Source organism: Macrobrachium nipponense, chromosome 18 (genome assembly GCF_015104395.2).
Source record: "Macrobrachium nipponense isolate FS-2020 chromosome 18, ASM1510439v2, whole genome shotgun sequence".
NCBI classification, from domain to species: domain Eukaryota; kingdom Metazoa; phylum Arthropoda; class Malacostraca; order Decapoda; family Palaemonidae; genus Macrobrachium; species Macrobrachium nipponense.
In genome coordinates this window covers 74,593,924-74,612,701 of record NC_087211.1, presented here as the reverse complement: position 1 = coordinate 74,612,701, position 18,778 = coordinate 74,593,924, and the positions used below count along the sequence as shown (strand labels likewise).

General features: G+C 36.5%; 1 protein-coding gene across 1 annotated transcript in view; it reads right to left on the bottom strand.

Annotated features, from left to right (window-relative positions):
* LOC135197186 (uncharacterized) overlaps positions 1-18,778 on the bottom strand; it is a 162,157-nt gene that overhangs the window by 74,482 nt on the left and 68,897 nt on the right. The gene's annotated exons all lie outside the window — the stretch shown is intronic.

Below are 18,778 nucleotides of genomic sequence, written 5' to 3'. Positions count from 1 at the left end.
TAAAAGTTTAAATTGGGTTAATTTAGCATCTTTGTCCCTAGAGTGGTCATTTTAACATCCTCACCCTAAATTCAACCACGGAATTCGCAGCTTCTGAATAGTTGTCGATTTTCAAGGTGCGATTCTAACCCAACTTGATATAACCCAGAATGAATCGTTCCCTAACATTCCCTGACTTGATCTTCAATAAAGTGGTCATTTTTACCCCTTTTCCAAGGACTTTTAGGAGTTATATATCCTCCCGGTAACATATTTGGCGAAGGAAGTTGATTTCCAGGTTGATACGATTAGTGAAAATCACATTTGGCGAAGGAAGTTAAAATGGTTGGCTAAAAATGGTCAGTGATTTCCAGGTTGAAACGATTATTGAGAAACAATACAAAAGGTCTTTTCTTCTGGCAATAGTGGAAATCCCCCCGTAACTTATTGCATAATGGTATTCACACAGACAGACTCGCAGAAGACGCGAATGGAAACAAACAAACCAAACCAAAATTAGCAGTTAAATTCCTATTTCACCTTTTCAGTTTGAATATAACTTTAGCCTTGACCTTCAAAAAACTCTGTATGCTGATATTATTAAACGATTATGCTTGCCGAATATAAAGTCTCTATCTAGTATTTCAATTCATTTTTGTCTGTTTGGTGATTTATTAAATTGTTTATTTCTATTTTTAATAAGTGGGGTCTCCTCTCTGTATTTCCCTTTGCCTTGTCTTACTTCTTCCTAATAAATGTCGTGTTCTTTGGAAGCTTGAATCTCAAGTCAGTGGCCCTTGTGGGTGGGGGGGGGGGGGGGGGCGTCGGCTTGTTCCATATGATTAGGGTTCATCTTCTGAATAATAATAATAATAATAATAATAATAATAATAATAATAATAATAAGAATGGTTGTAGGTCCACAACAATATCGCATGTGAAGTATAAAGTCTTTAATAGATAATAAAGGCTTTCGAACCTTATACTAGGTTCATCTAGTATAAGGTTCGAAAGCTTTTATTATCTATTAAAGACTTTATACTTCACATGCGATATTATTGTGGACCTGCAACCATTGTCACCATTTTCGACACTGAAAATTGTGCCCACTAATAATAATAATAATAATGTTCCACAATAATACAAAGTGTAAAAAGTCCGTGTATAATTTTGAAGACTTCAAAATTATACACGGACTTTTTACACTTTGTATTATTGTGGACCCTTTAGAACATTATATATACTCTCGTGATGGAGAGTTTTTCCCTAATAATAATAATTATAATAATAATAATAATAGTGCCAAATTTATGCCCAGTTTTAAATTCTTATTTGACCTCTGACCTGTAACTGGCCTTAACCCCACTCTGCAGATTGACTTTTGTTAGTGGAGTACGCTTTCCAGATGTGAAGTCCGTCTCTTAGAGTTTAGAAATTATGACTAAGGTCAACGTCCGTCCTGACCTTTGACCTCATGGAAGGTCAGATATTACATTCCTGTTTCTCCGATTAAGTGATTAGTTCTGATAGATTGCGAGGATCCTCTTTATTTGAAATGTTTTGATAATGTGCACAAATCTTTCCTGGTCATCCTGAAAAGGAATAGACAATTGAGTATGAAAAATATTATGATCGCCATCACAGGCAATCGAGGAAGTAATATCAGAATCGTATTGGGTTTGACAGTTGTGTTAATTGCAGTTGCCAGCAGATGATAATGAAAGTGGTAATGTCAGTTACCGAAATACAGAATACCACTGAATAATGTTCGTGACAGACAGGTGCCAAGATTAAAAGATAAAAAGATTATACGATTCGACGGCTGAGTCTCATTACAAATATCTGCACCAGTGAATGTAACCGGCAATCTAATTTAAGCTTTCTGTTAGGTCTGCGAGAGTAAATAATTGCCAATTATGCGCCTGGTAATGCCCTGCATTTATTAGCAGTTAATTCCTTCATATATCTAACTCAATGTGATTCTGGGCATTTAATGGTTGTGTAATTTTAATTCCAAATTGAAGCTGAAGTTTCTCTCGCAGTGTTGTACGATGACTTTCAACTTTGGAGGTGGACTTTCACATCGATGTATGATGATTAAAAAAAAAAAAAAAAAAAAAAAAAAGGCTGTTGCTCTACGATGAAGTGTGATAACTGAAAAAGGCAAATGGATTCTGGTAATGAGATGTGATGGTTAGATTGTACAGGTAAGCCTTCATGATAATGTAAGATAACTATGAAAAATTGATATGATGAAAAATGATGACGATATCAATGTGAAAAATGTAGGTGAAGTTTCACCAGGAGGTACATTAACTTGATTAGTGGGGAAGAGATCCCATAATGAGGCTTTGCGATGGTGTACGATGATTTCAAAACATTTAAATGAACCACATAATTATGTATCGCTAGGAAATTAATATACGATAATTCTGAGGAGTGGAGATGAATATTAACGATGGGTACCACAGCTTTAGGTTAATAGAAATGAAATCTAGTGATGACAACTTTTGTCAAAGCATATGTTTTTTTTAATAATACCGTATGACTGTCAAAAATGTAAATATGAAGTTGTCCGATGATGTGCAGTAACTTTGAAAATTGAGATTTCAAAGCTTGGTGATGGGCGATAATTAAAAAAATGCCAGGAATTCTTAGAATAATGCAAAATAATTTTATGAAATGAAATTTCACGAATATGATTCAGTAACCGAAAAACTGGAGAATAACTTGCGAATTATGTACAGCAACTCTGAAAATGGAGAGGCCCTAATGATGGACAAGTTAATCCAGTTAGAGACATGAATTCTCCCTACTACGTATGGTAACTTTGATAGATGACGATGAAGTCTCGCTGTTATCCACGTTGAAAAATGGCGATGCTTCATCATGAGGTACGATAACTTAAAAAAAAAGATGTTATAGTGCATCAAGTAAGGGCTTTGTTGCATTTGAAAGCATAATCAGTTTCCATCCGTTTTGATTAGTATCTTGAATTTTTATTATATTAATGGCAATATGTTTTGTCTTTTACACTTAATCTTGATTGAAACGACTTTCTGCGTTTTTATAACTTGATGTGTGGCAGTATTAAAATCGGTATCAGTAATGTCTTGCCTTCAGTAAGTCCTTGGATTTATAAACCGCATCTTCCGTTATTTTTAGCCTATCTTTTAGTTTCTTGCACTACTCACTGCTTCAGTTCATCAGCCACACCAGATCCTTTGGTCTTAATTTCTTATCCGTTCTTTCATCCACCTCTTGTACCCGGTTTTAATCTACGCAAAGAATCCAATATCCGAGCGTTGGAAAGCAGTTAGGACGCTCGAAGCAAGCATTCTCTTCGTTTCAGAAACTATCGTTCGCACCTGTTGATTCTTCAATACAAAAGTACGAAAAGTTAAGAAATAGAAACGGTGTCCAGTGGTACGGGAAGCCTCAGAAACAAAAGCTATTCTTCGTGTGAATTTGTCCCTCATCTTCCTTTTTCTTTTCTTTTTTTTGGCGCTGCAATTGAAGGTAATTTCTGCTTGCAAGATGAATGCGAGGAATGCTGGCTTTCCCGCGCCTTTGTCTTAGCTGTATTGTCGAAAGCGAAGGAAAGGAAACCGGTGGAATATTCGAGGATTGCTGGCTTTTCTTATTCATGTTTTCCTATTTTTACGCTTTGGGGACTCGTGTTTAAGATGCACATAATGAAGGCATCACAGAGAGAGAGAGAGAGAGAGAGAGAGAAAGGTGACTCCACGTACAGTTCCCAGCTGATGCGAAATGACGGGGCTTCCACCTGTCTTAATACGAGACAGGTGACAAATGACTGGGTTCACCTGCCTGGACAGGTGGATTTAAAAGGTTTGCTGCGTCGGGAAATATATACGCGGATTAATGTAATTGCGTCGTTAAAGGTAACCTTTCCGTTTGTTCGTTTGCCTTTGTCGTTTTCTGTTGTTGTTCGGAGAAGGAGGAGGAGGAGGAGGAGGAACTTGTGTAGTTATGTTCCCGAACAGAATTTGCGGGTTTTATTTCATTTTTATGATGAGCATTATTTATTTATGTTTCGTTCTATTTTCTCTACTAGTGCGCCAGCGCTTTCAGCAATAGCGGTGTTATAGGAGAGGGTAGAGACGGCAGAGGTCGAGCCTGAGGACGTCATGTACCGTCCTGAGTTTTGGACGAAGGTACCCTCATATTGTATGCTTGAAGAGAGCAAGTGGTGAGAGGAACTGACTCGTCGCATTTTATTATATATCATGTATTATATATATTTATATTTTACTTATATAATATAATACATATCATATAAATAAAATATACAAATATGTAATACATTGCATATAATATAATGCAACGATGATATAATCTACTGGTATAAGATTTCCCGTTCATAACTAACAGCCGTTCCTCAGTCTGGGGTCAGTTTCCTTCACCTCTCTCTCTCTCTCTCTCAATATATATATATATATATATATATATATATATATATATATATATCATATATAGTATATATATATATATATATCTATATATATATATATATATATATATATATATATCACGTCGCTTTATAAATCTTTGCTAAATTACCAGAAGACGTTTCCCTTGCTTTTTATATGTATGATATATATATATATATATATATATATATATATATATATATATACATATACATACACACACACACACACACATATATACAATATCTATTATATTATATATTATATATATATATCTATTATATGTATATATATATATATATATATTATATATATATGTAAGTGCTACATAATACAAATATGGAATGTTATTCCATATATATAAAACTAAAACTGTGATTAATTATAACCAGTAACCCAAGAGGTCAACCAGTTTGCTTGCAGGAATGTGATCAGACCAGATACGATAAAGTAGGCTAAGATGACGTGTTGTAATCAGTCAGTGTCTAGTTGCCGTCACCTGTGGTTATTCATTTGTTTTGTAAACTTTAGTCCAAGCTTCCTGCTTGAGACAAACACCGTGACCTATAGCTCAAGCGGCCTACGTGACTTGTAATCTATGTCATCTGTGTGCATGTTCGTATGTTCGAGCTACTGTCTGCTTCCTTTATGATTTGTAAACCAGATTGTAGGGCAGAAGTGATCAAGCCATCATCATTAGAAGACCTGTCCATTTTTATCTGAGCTTCATCATGTAGAATTCAATCAGCCATCATCATTGGCAGACCTGTACAAATTGTATCCGATCTTCATCATGTAATCTCAGAAGAATAGATGTATTTTTGTACTCAGTGTTTTCTACTAGAAACCTCACATCAGAAAGAGATTGAATGAACTTAGAAATTATCATCATGAGTTTGAACACAACTCCGTCGTCATAACCAAAGAAGATATTGACTTCGTAAGTTATCATCAAACCCCAAGACACTCCAATGAGTATGGAAGTCATAAACAACCGACTTAGCGTAAAATTATCGCAAGTCTAACTAACCTCACAGGGCGCCTTATTATACAAAGGCCAACCCAGCTCCTAATATCTATTATATATATATATATATATATATACATATATATATATATATATATATATAATATTATATATATATAATATATATATATATGTATATATATATATATTCATAAATGGGGAGAGAGAGAGAGTAATGTTTAGATGCACTGAATTCTGTTCCTCATGCAGGCCATTGAAGCTATAGGTTTAATTATAGTGTCACTCAAAGTGACTTAACTTTCTCTCTCTCTCTCTCTCTCTCTCTCTCTCTCTCTCTCTCTCTCTCTCTCTCTTCTGCAGGTATTCATTTGGTTGTTGCTCCGTTGAGCTCGGGAAGACCTCATGACAACCGGCAGCCCGCCTCTGCCTACATGCCTACTCCTTGGAAGCCGATTATGTTCTCCACACCCTCCCCAGATTATAGGTAATAAATTCAGTTTCAAAATTCAGCTTTTCCAGGCTCTTGAATTTGATGGGGTAGCCAGCAAACTGATGAACGCTTTCCGGCATACGAGCATGGGTACGACCTACATCTGAACTTGTCCTGAGTATCTACTTAGAGTGAATTCCTCGCTACCCCCAACTTTCCTCTTCGACTCCTCCATTCTTCTCGTCCCTACTCTTCCTTGGCGTCATTACACCTCGTAGCGTGTGCTTTTTTCTTCATAAATGTGATTTTCAAAATTTTGTCTGCATAATTTTGTGATAAAAAGTGTTTTCATGTTTATTCAAAATTCACCGTTCTACATATATAATGAAAAATAATGGGTTAAAATCACAGAATATTTTATAGCCATTTGGGACAATGTATAACCTTGTAGGTCGTTAGCTCATTTCATCCTACATTGTTCAGTTGTAAAGTTGCAATGCTAATATGTGTCTGAAAACATTCCATTACATAACAAATATTGCGAAGTCAGAGAGAGAGAGAGAGAGAGAGAGAGAGAGAGAGAGAGAGAGAGAGAGAGGTTAAAGAATAAGGAAAGGTGGGTGATAGGAGGGATAAGTACCCAAGAGTGCTTATCCGAATGAATTCTTAAATCTTGAATGGCTGGCTAGGTTTGGCTATGTCCTAAAAGTCAATAGTAAAGTGCCTTTAAAATCTGTGTTTGGACATTTGATTTTTTTTTAAACTAGGGGAGGGTGTGAGAAACTCTGTTTCAAAGTACCATACCAATCAGTAGATTGGTTTGAGAGATATGTGCAAAAAACGACGACCCAGACATGCTGGAATACATAGTAGTAGGTATACTCGACTTTTACCTCTGTTCCGGCTCACTTTCTTCTACTTTGCTGTCCAACCACTCCAACTTCTTTAAAAGTCTTAGCCACTCAATGACTGAAGGTGCCGTAGTGTTGAACACTATAGCCTGATTTTCACAAATTACATCAACAAGTAATTTCTGTATAGATGTAACATTGGCTAAAATGAACCCTTAATTTTTTAGAATGTTTTTCGGGCCCTACAGTCTTAAGCCTTCTTGGTTCCCTGCCACCACTCCTCAACCCTTCTTCCTCTCCAACGACCCCTTTTCCCACGATTCCACTCCCCGCCCCCAATCTTCCACAACGGCACATGTCCAGAACATGTCCCGATGGATTTTCTCGTTCCGCGATACGAGGCGGTATCACAATATCGCTATTCCTTGGATCATTTTTTTCTTGTTATGGAAGTCGTTTTCTGTTCTTCGACTATGGAGGAGAATCTCTCTCTCTCTCTCTCTATCTCTCTCTCTCTCTCTCTCTTTCTCTCTCTCTCTCGTTTGTATTTATATGCGTGTTCACGTGTGTGTTTAGGGTTGTAAGAGACTGGTTCTCTCCCTGTCTACTTTTATCCAGCTCCTAATTTGCATACCCCTGTCTGGCATATGTACGAACACCTATTCCTGTAGACAAATGTTGGAAAATTGTTTTGAGATTGACTCTCTTTTTCTAGCTGTTTTTTTTTTTTTTCAGTTATTGTTCATGAAAGTGTCTGTCTACTTACATGAGTTGTAAGTGTCTTTGAGTGTGAGTGCTTTTTGTAATTGACTGCCTGTTGTCTGTTCCCTTTATAGTCGTTTTTTACGACTGAGTGACTATCCCTCTTATCATTATAATTATGAACTGTCCGTCTCAGGAGTTTTTTCATCGGACGAGTGGGTTGCGTACTCGCCTATCAATCTGGTAGCCCGAGTTCGCTCCCAGCTGCTGCCAATGCAGAACCAGAGGAAATTTATTTCTCGATATAATGTGGTTCGGATCCCACAATAAGCTGTATGTCCCGTTGCTAAGTAACCAATTGGTTCCTAGCCACGTAATAAGCCTTCGGGCCAGCCCTGGGAAAGCTGTTAATCAGCTCAGTGGTCTGGTTAAACTAAGATATACTTAAGTTGTCCGTCTCAGGGTGATTTCATTATACATAATCCTGTGTGGCTCATTGTATATTTCTGTTGCGACCTATCACTGCTATGTCAGTGAATATTGAGCAGATCCGCTCATTTCCTCCCGTCTTTTTCTTTCATGCGTTCCTCTCAGGGAAACGACTCTCTTATCATCTCGTTCCTGTCCCTTCTTCTCCCTGTCCCTTGCTGAGGGACACCCCCAGACGCCCCTGCTCTTCACTATCCCATCTTCCCAGCGTCCCACTTGGGGAAATGGACAGGCATCCCATAGTTCCTTTAAAGGAAATAGATGGGCATCCCATGATTCCTTTAAATGAAATAGATGGGCATCCCCTAGTTTCTTTAAAGGAAATAGATGGGCATCCCCTAGTTTCTTTAAAGGAAATAGATGGGCATCCCCTAGTTTCTTTAAAGGTAATAGATGGGCATCCCCTAGTTTCTTTAAAGGAAATAGATGGGCATCCCATAGTTTCTTTAAAGGAAATACATGGGCATCCCCTAGTTTCTTTAAAGGAAATAGATGGGCATCCCTAGTTTCTTTAAAGGAAATAGATGGGCATCCCATATTTTCTTTAAAGGAAATAGATGGGCATCCCCTAATTTCTTTAAAGGAAATATATGGGCATCCCTAGTTTCTTTAAAGGAAATAGATGGGCATCCCATAGTTTCTTTAAAGGAAATAGATGGGCATCCCCTAGTTTCTTTAAAGGAAATAGACGGGCATCCCCTAGTTTCTTTAAAGGAAATGGATGGGCATCCCCTAGTTTCTTTAAAGGAAATAGATGGGCATCCCCTAGTTTCTTTAAAGGAAATATATGGGCATCCCTAGTTTCTTTAAAGGAAATAGATGGGCATCACATAGTTTCTTTAAAGGAAATAGATGGGCATCCCCTAGTTTCTTTAAAGGAAATGGACAGGCATCCCCTAGTTTCTTTAAAGGAAATGGATGGGCATCCCCTAGTTTCTTTAAAGGAAATAGATGGGCATCCCCTAGTTTCTTTAAAGGAAATAGATGGGCATCCCCTAGTTTCTTTAAAGGAAATAGACGGGCATCCCCTAGTTTCTCTAAAGGAAATGGATGGGCATCCCTTAGTTTCTCTAAAGGAAATAGACGGGCATCCCATAGTTTCTCTAAAGGAAATGGATGGGCATCCCCTAGTTTCTCTAAAGGAAATAGACGGGCATCACATAGTTTCTCTAAAGGAAATGGATGGGTTTCTTTAAAGGAAATAGACTTGCATCCCCTAGTGTCTCTAAAGGAAATAGATGGGCATCCCCTAGTTTCTTTAAAGGAAATTGATGGGCATCCCATAGTTTCTCTAAAGGAAATAGATGGGCATCCCCTAGTTTCTCTAAAAGTACAAATGGAGATGGGTCATCCCATAGTTTCTTTAAAGCAAAATAGATTGGGCATCCCATAGTTTATTCTTACAAAGGAAATGGACGGGCATCCCAGGTTTCTTTAAAGGTAAAGATGGGCATCCCATAGTTTCTTTAAGGAAATATGCATCCCATATTTTTCTTTAAAGGGAATAAGAGGGCATCCCATATTTTCGTTAAGGAAATAGATGGGCAATCCCATATTTTCTTTAAAGGAAATAGATGGGCATCCCATATTTCTTGGGGGAAAGGAAATATGGGCCCATCCCCTTTTATTTTTTTAAAGGAAATAGATGGGCATCCCCATAGGGTTTTTCTTTAAAGAAATAGATGGGCATCCCATATTTTCTTTAAAGGAAATAGATGGGCATCCCATATTTTCTTTAAAGGAAATAAATGGGCATCCCATAGTTTCTTTAAAGGAAATAGATGGGCATCCTATAGTTTCTTCAAAGAAAATGGACAGGCATCCCATAGTTTCTTTAAAGGAAATAGGCGGGCATCCCATAGTTTCTTTAAAGGAAATAGATGGGTATCCCATAGTTTCTTTAAAGGAAATAGATGGGTATCCCATAGTTTCTTTAAAGGAAATAGATGGGCATTCCATAGTTTCTTCAAAGGAAATGGCGGGCATCCCATAGTTTTTTCTTTTAAAGAAATAGACGGCATCCCCTATTTTCTTTAAAGGAAATAGATGGGTTAACCATATTTCTTTAAAGGAAATAGATGGGCATCCCATATTTTCTTTAAAGGAAATAGATGGGCATCCCATATTTTCTTTAAAGGAAATAGATGGGCATCCCATATTTTCTTTAAAGGAAATAAATGGGCAATCCCTATTTCTTTAAACAAAGGAATGTGGGCATCCTATAGTTTCTTCCAAAGAAATGGACAGCATCCCATAGTTTTCTTTAAAGGAAAAGGCGGGCATCCCATATTTTCTTTAAAAGGAAATAGATTGGGTAGGGCACAATAGTTTCTTTTAAAAGGAAATAGATGGGTATCCCATAGTTTCTTTAAAGGAAATAGATGGGCATCCCATAGTTTCTTCAAAGGAAATGGACGGGCATCCCATATTTTCTTTAAAGGAAATAGACGGGCATCCCCTAGTTTCTTTAAAGGAAATAGATGGGTATCCCATATTTTCTTTAAAGGAAATAGATGGGCATCCCATATTTTCTTTAAAGGAAATAGATGGGCATCCCATATTTTCTTTAAAGGAAATAGATGGGCATCCCATAGTTTCTTTAAAGGAAATAGATGGGCATCCCATATTTCTTTAAAGGAAATAGATGGGCTTCCCATATTTCTTTGAAAGAAATAAAAAGGGCATCCCTTATTTTCTTTAAAAGGAAATATGGGCATCGCGATAGTTTTCTTCAAAGGAAATGGAGGCATCCCATAGTTTCTTAAAGGAAATAGGCGGGCATACCAATAGGGTTTCCTTTAAAAGGAAATAGATGGGGTATCCCATGAGTTTTCTTTTAAAGGAAATAGATGGGTATCCCATAGTTTTTTCGTTTAAAGGGAAATAGAATTGGGCATCCCATAGTTTCTTCAAAGGAAATGGACGGGCATCCCATAGTTTTTTAAAAAGGAAATAGACGTGGCCATCCCCTTAGTTTTCTTTAAAGGAAATAGAGGGGTATTCCCTATATGTTTTTCTTTAAAATGGAAATAGATGGGGCAGCCCATATAGTTTTTCTTTAAAGGAAATAGACGGGCATCCCATAGTTACTTTAAAGGAAATAGACGGGTATCCCATAGTTTCTTTAAAGGAAATAGATGGGCATCCCATATTTTCTTTAAAGGAAATAGATGGGCATCCAATAGTTTCTTCAAAGAAAATGGACGGGCATCCCACAGTTTCTTTAAAGGAAATAGACAGGCATCCCATAGTTACTTTAAAGGAAATAGACGGGTAACCCATATTTTCTTTAAAGGAAATAGACGGGGATCCCCTAGTTTCTTTATAGGACATCCAGACGTCCCTTCGTCGTCTCGTAAGGGCACCAGACAGGCCCTGGTGTCCCTTATAGCCTCTTCCCTGTCCCTTGTTTTTGATTAGGCTTCTAAAGTAAATTCCTTGTATTTTTTTTCAGTCGTTTTCATATACTTCTACTTTTGCACATTCATTTAATTTTAGATTTAATAATTTATTCAGTTATTCAGTAAAGATGGCAAAAAGTTGAAACAGATAAAAATGAAATCTTCTGTCCATACACTTTACATGGTTCAACAACGGTTGTGAATAATTTATACGCATTTTTCACAATTTTCTAATTCTTTCGTCACTCATTAATTCTTTTCACCCTTCATTCATTTTCAATAAATCCACCAATACATATTTACATACGTCTTTGTTTTTCGTTTCTTGTCATAACTTTATTCACTTATTCATGAATTCACTTATCCATGAATTTAAATGAATTTGTGTAAGGAAAGCACAAAGGTAATTCACAAATCATTCCCATTGGTTCGCATATCTATTTCTTACACGATTTATGAAGCGTGTGAGCTCTTCATTTATTTCCGTGCCATTTATACGTTAATTTATGAATCTGTCTACCTATATTTTACCTGGGAACCGCTGAGCTCTATCCGCTTCAAAACGAATCACCACCACCACTACCACCACCACCAGCAGCGGCGGCGGCAGCAGGAGCAGCAGCCCCCTCGCCCGAGATCTCCTGCTAATCAATCAAGCAAAGGTATTCCGCGAGTCCACCTCCGGAATACGTGTGTAGGTCTTGTCTTTTATAGAGGTTTCCAGGAATGTCTGTTCACAGACAGATACACAGACTCACACGCATGCACACATATATACGAGTGATATATATACTATATATATATATATATATATATATATATATATATATATATATATATATATTTGTAGCTGAGAGGCAGCATAAACTTTTATAGCCTCTTGCGGTGGCGGTGTGGTTTAGGGCTTCACTGTGCGTCCTGGATTTGTTGGTCTCGGTGGTTCGCGCCCGTGAGCCGACAAATCTCTTATCGACTAAAAAATTCTCCTTCGGTTAAAACATATATGAAAATATATTAATTCCGAGGTATAGTGAATTAGATATTAAAGGACATTTGTAGCTCGATGTATGTATATGAATCACGGTAATGTGATATGACTCATATATATATATATATATATATATATATATATATATATATATATATATATATATATAGTAGTAGAGGGCCCATTAAAATGCTCTGGTTTAAAGCTAAGGACTATATTTCGGTGGACTTTCTTCTACCCTTATCAAGCAGTGAGTGCCAGAAGGAGTTTCATTAGTGAAGGATATAGTGGGTGATATACACACACACACACACACACATATATATATATATATATATATATATATATATATATGCTCATTCACCGCTTTATAAGGGTGAAGGAAGTCCACCGAAATATAGTCCTTAGCTTTAAACCAGAGCGTTTTAATGGGGGTCTTTTATACTTGAGACGTATCCTGTTTTAACAGAAGAATTTATTTACACACACACACACACACACACACATATATATATATATATATATATATATATATATATATATATATATATAGATATATATATATATATATATATATATATTATATATATATATATATTATTATATTTAATAACAGGCCCTCATTTCTACTGGATGGTATCTAGCAGAGATCTTCATTCAGGAAAAGTTACCAGTTTCTGGGACTGACCGTCTGGTATTGCAAGGATAACAGACGATGTGGGCTGTTAGTCCTAAGTATAAAAGTTAAGTATATCTTAGTTTTACCAGACCACTGAGCTGATTAACAGCTCTCCTAGGGCTGGCCCGAAGGATTAGATATTTTTACGTGGCTAGGAACCTATTGGTCACCTAGCAACGGGACCTACAGCTTATTGTGGGATCCGAACCACACTCTATCGAGAAATGAATTTCTATCACCAGAAATAAATTCCTCTGATTCCGCGTTGGCCGAGCAGGTATTAGAACTTCGGACCACCGGATTGGCAGCCGAGCGCGAAAACCACTCGTCCAGCGAGGAACTAGTCCTAAGTATAAAACTTGTAACTTTCCCTGAATAAAATATCTCCGCTAGATACCGTCCAGTTGGCATGAGGTCCTGTTATTAATTGTATCAATATATATACATACACATATATACACTTACATTGGTTTAAGTAACCTTCAAATCATAATGACTCCGAAATCAGTGTGTTATAGTAACTAAATATGCAAGGCTAAAAATTTTAAAATTCTACATATGTCCCGTGTAAATTGTTTCAAGATGTTATTGCTTCTGTATGTAAGTTACTTTTATCTTTCATTTCTCTTTTTCATTTTACTTCATTGTTTTTTGTATTTTACCTTATTATTTTCTATATTTTGAGGGACTCAAAATGTACTGTAAGACCTACATTGCGACTGAATCAATACTGCAACAAGAAAGGGAGGTATTCATCTGCACAAGAAGTCACATTTAATAAACGAATGATGTGAAAGGCAGAGCAAGATGATTTCATTTTTTTTCATTCATCAAACTCTCTTTACTCATGATACATTTCACTTATGATTTGTACTTATTTGAGGAAGACATTGGAGGAAGTGAGAGAATTAGAGAGATTTTTTATCAGAAAGGCGGATTAAGGTCATGCGGCTAAAAGAAGGAACTGGGAAAATCCATGATTGATGGGATTACGGTTAATGGTCATGAAATGGAGGAGGATTAGGAACGAGGAGAGGAGAGGAGAGGAGAGGAGAGGAGGCGAGTAGGGCACTGGAGGAGGAGGAGGAGGACGACGACGACGACAACGACGAGAGAGAGAGAGAGAATGGAAGTAACTAAGAGGGGAAAGAGCTAACCGTGGATTAGGAGAGAGAGAGAGAGAGAGAGAGAGAGAGAGAGAGAGAGAGAGAAAGTAACCAAAGGGGAAAGAGCCCATCGATAATAGAGAGAGAGAGAGAGGAGAGAGAGAGAGAGAGAGAGAGAGAGAGAGAGAGAGAAGGAAGTAAGAAAGGAGGAAAAGAAAGTAAATAACCAAAAGGTCAAAAGGGAAGAATAAGGAGAGAGAGAGAGAGAGAGAGAGAAGGAAGATTGAAAATAAAGAGAATAATGGCATGGTGAAATAGCGGTACATGATGTAGAAAAAGGTGACAGTGAGAGAAATTACTGAACAAAACGGGAAGAAATAAATAAAAATGGAAGATGACTGAATCTACAAATGATTTCTCTGTCTCAGAAGATTCATCAAAGAAACAAAGATCATTAGTGAGGTACTTTATATATATATATATATATATATATATATATATATATATATATATATATATATATATATATTTTCTCCCTCTACTCTTTGCTCTGACTAGGGAGGAATGAGCTGGGGGTGGGGGGGAGGGGGAGTGGGGGGTTGTTGGTAGACTGTTCTCTCAAACTAATATAATCCTGATTTAGCAAAGCCTGGTGACAGGCAGCAGACTATAATTTTTTTTTTCTCGCTCTCTCTAGTCCTCTCACTCTCTCTCTCACATACACACAATGTATATATACGTGTGTATATATGTATATTTACATATACATACATATATGTATTATATATGTGTATTTGTTTATATATATATATATATTATATATATATATATATAATATATATATATATATATATATATATATATATATATATATAGATATATCTATATATACATTATATATATATATATAATATATATATACTAATATATAATATATATATAATATAATATATATAATATATATATATAACGCATACATACACACATACATATAATGTAACATATAATATATATATATATATATTATGTATGTATGTGTGTGTGTGTGTGTATGTGTGAGAGAGAGAGTTTATGTTACTCTCTCTTTCTCTACTAGTCTTACCTTTCTCATTTTTGTATTTTCAACTGTAGTGAAGTGTTACGCAACATGCCTGCAATACCTCTAGTCCTTTGAGCATTTGAAGTTACATACGCGAATTACAGAGATGTCGAATAATGGAAACAATTCTTATAAGATATTAATCAATTTTCAGTCTCCTTTTTTTCTTGCTTTCATTATGCATGGGTCAGAAAAAGGTCTCAGTCTTCTTATTTTATTTATTTATTTTTTTGCTTTCATCGGGCATGGGCAAGAAAAGGGTAAGCGGCGAAAATACTCGCGTCGAATCAGCCACAAGATTCAGAGGCGAATAGATAGAGAGAATATACAATTTAGGCCGAAGGCCACGTGAGGGGGCCTATGAGGTCATTCAGCGCTGAAAGGAAGATTGAGAGTAAGAGGTTGAAAAGGTTTAACAGGAGGAAAATCTCGCGGTTGCACCGAATCAATTAAGTGATGGTGGAAAGTAAGATGGAAGAAAGAGACCAAGAATGGAGGTACAGCAAAAGGAATGAAAGGGGTTGCAGCTAGGGGCAGAAGGGACGCTGCGAAGAACCTCAAGTTAAAGCCTACGGTGCACCGCGTGAGGTGCACTGACGGCACTACCCCCTAACGGGGTCAGAGGCGAATATAAAATCAGGCGAATATACATACGAGGACCCGAGGCAGCAAAGCAGCATTTTTTTTTTCTTTCTTTTTTGATCCTCTTGAAGGGTCATTCGCCATATTTTAGAGGCCACGGAAAGATATCCGTGCTCTCGTATAAAGACGAAACCCAAGGGGCCGATGATGGGGGGGGGTGGGGGGGGGGGGAAAGGAAAGGGGGGGGGGAAGGGAAGGGACGAGATGGGATCCCCTTTTATGAGATGCTCCGGGGAAATATTAAACTCGTGTTGTGCTTTCGCCTCGGTCTTGGCCTTTGGCAAGCAGTGGGATACGTTTGCATCTCTCTCTCTCTCTCTCTCTTTTTCTCTCTCTCTCTCTTCACATATCTATTTCTCACAGTCATTAACTTTTCTTTTTACATACTACATCACTTTATGTCTCATTTTCTGTCTCTCTCTTTGTCACCTATACCTTCCTCTCTCTCTCTCTCTCTTCACCTCTCTCTCGCTTCTCTCCTCTCTCTCTCTCTCAGCTTTTACACTTCGCTTTTCCTCCTTTCCTCTTTCTCCTTGTTACAGTCTGTCTTTTTTCATCATCATCATCATCTCTCTCTCCTCATCATCATCTCTCTCTCTCTCTCTCTCGTGGTCATCCTTCTCCTCCTCTCTCTTCTCCTCTCTGGCCAAAAACCTTTCCTTGAATTTGTAACTGTAGTGCTTTGTTTTATCAGAACAAATAACGATGGCAATATACGTCGTTAACTACAAACTGTCGCAAATTTGTTCCTGGAATCACAAGACAAAAAAAAAAAAAAAAAAAAAAAACCACTGGGGACAAAATTCTCTTGTCCGTGAAAATTGTTATGTGTTATTTATTTATTTATTTATTTATTTATTCATTTATTTATTTATTTATTTATATATTTAGTTATTTATTTATCATTTCCTAAACATAATTATTTTTTAAATGCTTATCCCTTCGTATTTATTTAAAAGATATTAGTTCTCATATTCACTGCAAGGGAAAGTGAATCATGTCACAAGTATTTACTGTAAGAGAAACCAAATCATGTAACAAATATTTACTGTAAGTTGAAACAGTATATTTTTCCAGATATTCACTGTAGAAGAAAATGAAGCTAATTCAATAGATCTTTGCTGTAAGAGTGACTCATGAATGTAGTATGAATGCTTTACTGTAGGGGAAACTGAAGACCATTTTGAAGATATTTATTATAAAGTAAACGAGATAATTCATAATATATTTTATGTAGAGGAAAGTCAACGTCTTTTTATGGGAAACTCAAGATTTTTCTTTGCATATTCCCTGTAATGAAAACTCAAGCGAAGCACAAGATCGTATTGCAGATATTTCCTTTAAGGGGAAACTCAACATCATGAGGAAAACTTAATGACGTCTTATAGATATTCAGTGCAGTGAATATTTAAAATCGTCTTACGGAAGCTCACCACGGGGAAACTCAAGATTGTCTAATAGATATTAATTACAAGGACAACTTAAGTAAGGGTCTGTTAGAAGTCTCATTCTTCATTCTTCAAATATCAGGAATAATTTAATTATTCGACGAGTGGAAATGTTGTGACTCTGTGCGGTAGAATTTAGCTAGAAATGTTTCTGACAGTTCTGAAAAATGTATATATAATGGTTTACGTAAACTGGAGTGTAACTGTATGTTGATGATGTAGTTGTTTGGGGGTAGTAGGGGGTGGGGGGCGAGAGGTGGGTAGTCCCCTCGAGTTGATATTTTGGAAGTCTGTTTTCTAATTTGTTAAAGTTATTGAAGGTCAAAATTGTTAAGTGGAGGAGAATATGCATAAACTGAGTAATATCGATACAGCATCACAAACTCTTTTTAGTTATAATAATTCATTTAATATCTGGAAGCAGCGCTATCAGCAAAATCTAATATTTTGTATTACCAACAAATGAGGCCAAAGAAAATCCTTTGTAGAAGCAGAGCAAATTTGCTAATATCAGGATATAAAACCCCTTCTATAAAAGAAAGGAAAAAGCCGCCGAATGACAAGCAGATGAAACATCCCAAGCGACTTAATTCATTCGGAGATCAGAGAAGAAGTCACCTCTGCTTTATTAACCGTCTTGTGCCAGAAGGGAGCCATGTGTTCTGGTCAAGTCGTGCCACCTGTACAAATAAGTCTCTGCTTCGTTTTTGTTGCCGACCTAATCCACGGTTTCTGCAGCTCTTTCTTTGGTTTTGGTTTCTTCTTCATTATTAGCGTAAGGGGGACGTAAGGTGGTTTTTACGTTTTTACTAGCGATGAGTAAATGTTTTTTTTTTTTTTTTTTTTTTTTTTTTTTTTTTTGTGCTTACTCGGGGAGTACGCCTACGAACTACTTTTTTGTTGTTGTTGTGGGGGGGGTAGGAAAGGTCTATGGAAGAGACTGTAAAGGTCTGAAAAAGGCGTTTAGCGTTGAGTTAAAGATAAAGGAATTTTAGGATCGGATATTTATTTATTTATTAGAATGAAAATATTAAAAATAATGTCCATGTTAAACAGTACAGAAAAATTATTTCTAATAAAATATAACGTATCTATTTTAATTTTCGTTGGAGAAACAAGGCTATATTTGACTGTAGACTTAGCACGTTTTAATGTACGTTAAAAGTTAGGAATATAGTGTTTACAACTTGTACATGTGGGGAAAATCTTGCGAGCGTCCAGAGTAAGCTGGAGGTCGGAACGTGCCTTGTTAACTATATGCTTTTTTAACCCCTGGAGTGTATGCCCCATAGGGCATTTACCTGACGGTTTTAGTTACTTGTTTGTGATGAGGTTGTTAGCCCTATGTACAGTAATTTCAAGCATACTTTATATATATATATATATATATATATATATATATATATATATAAAGTCATATCACATTACCGTGATTCATATACATACATCGAGCTACAAATGTTCTTTAATATCTAATTCACTCTACCTCGGAATTAATATATTTTCATATATGCTTAACCGA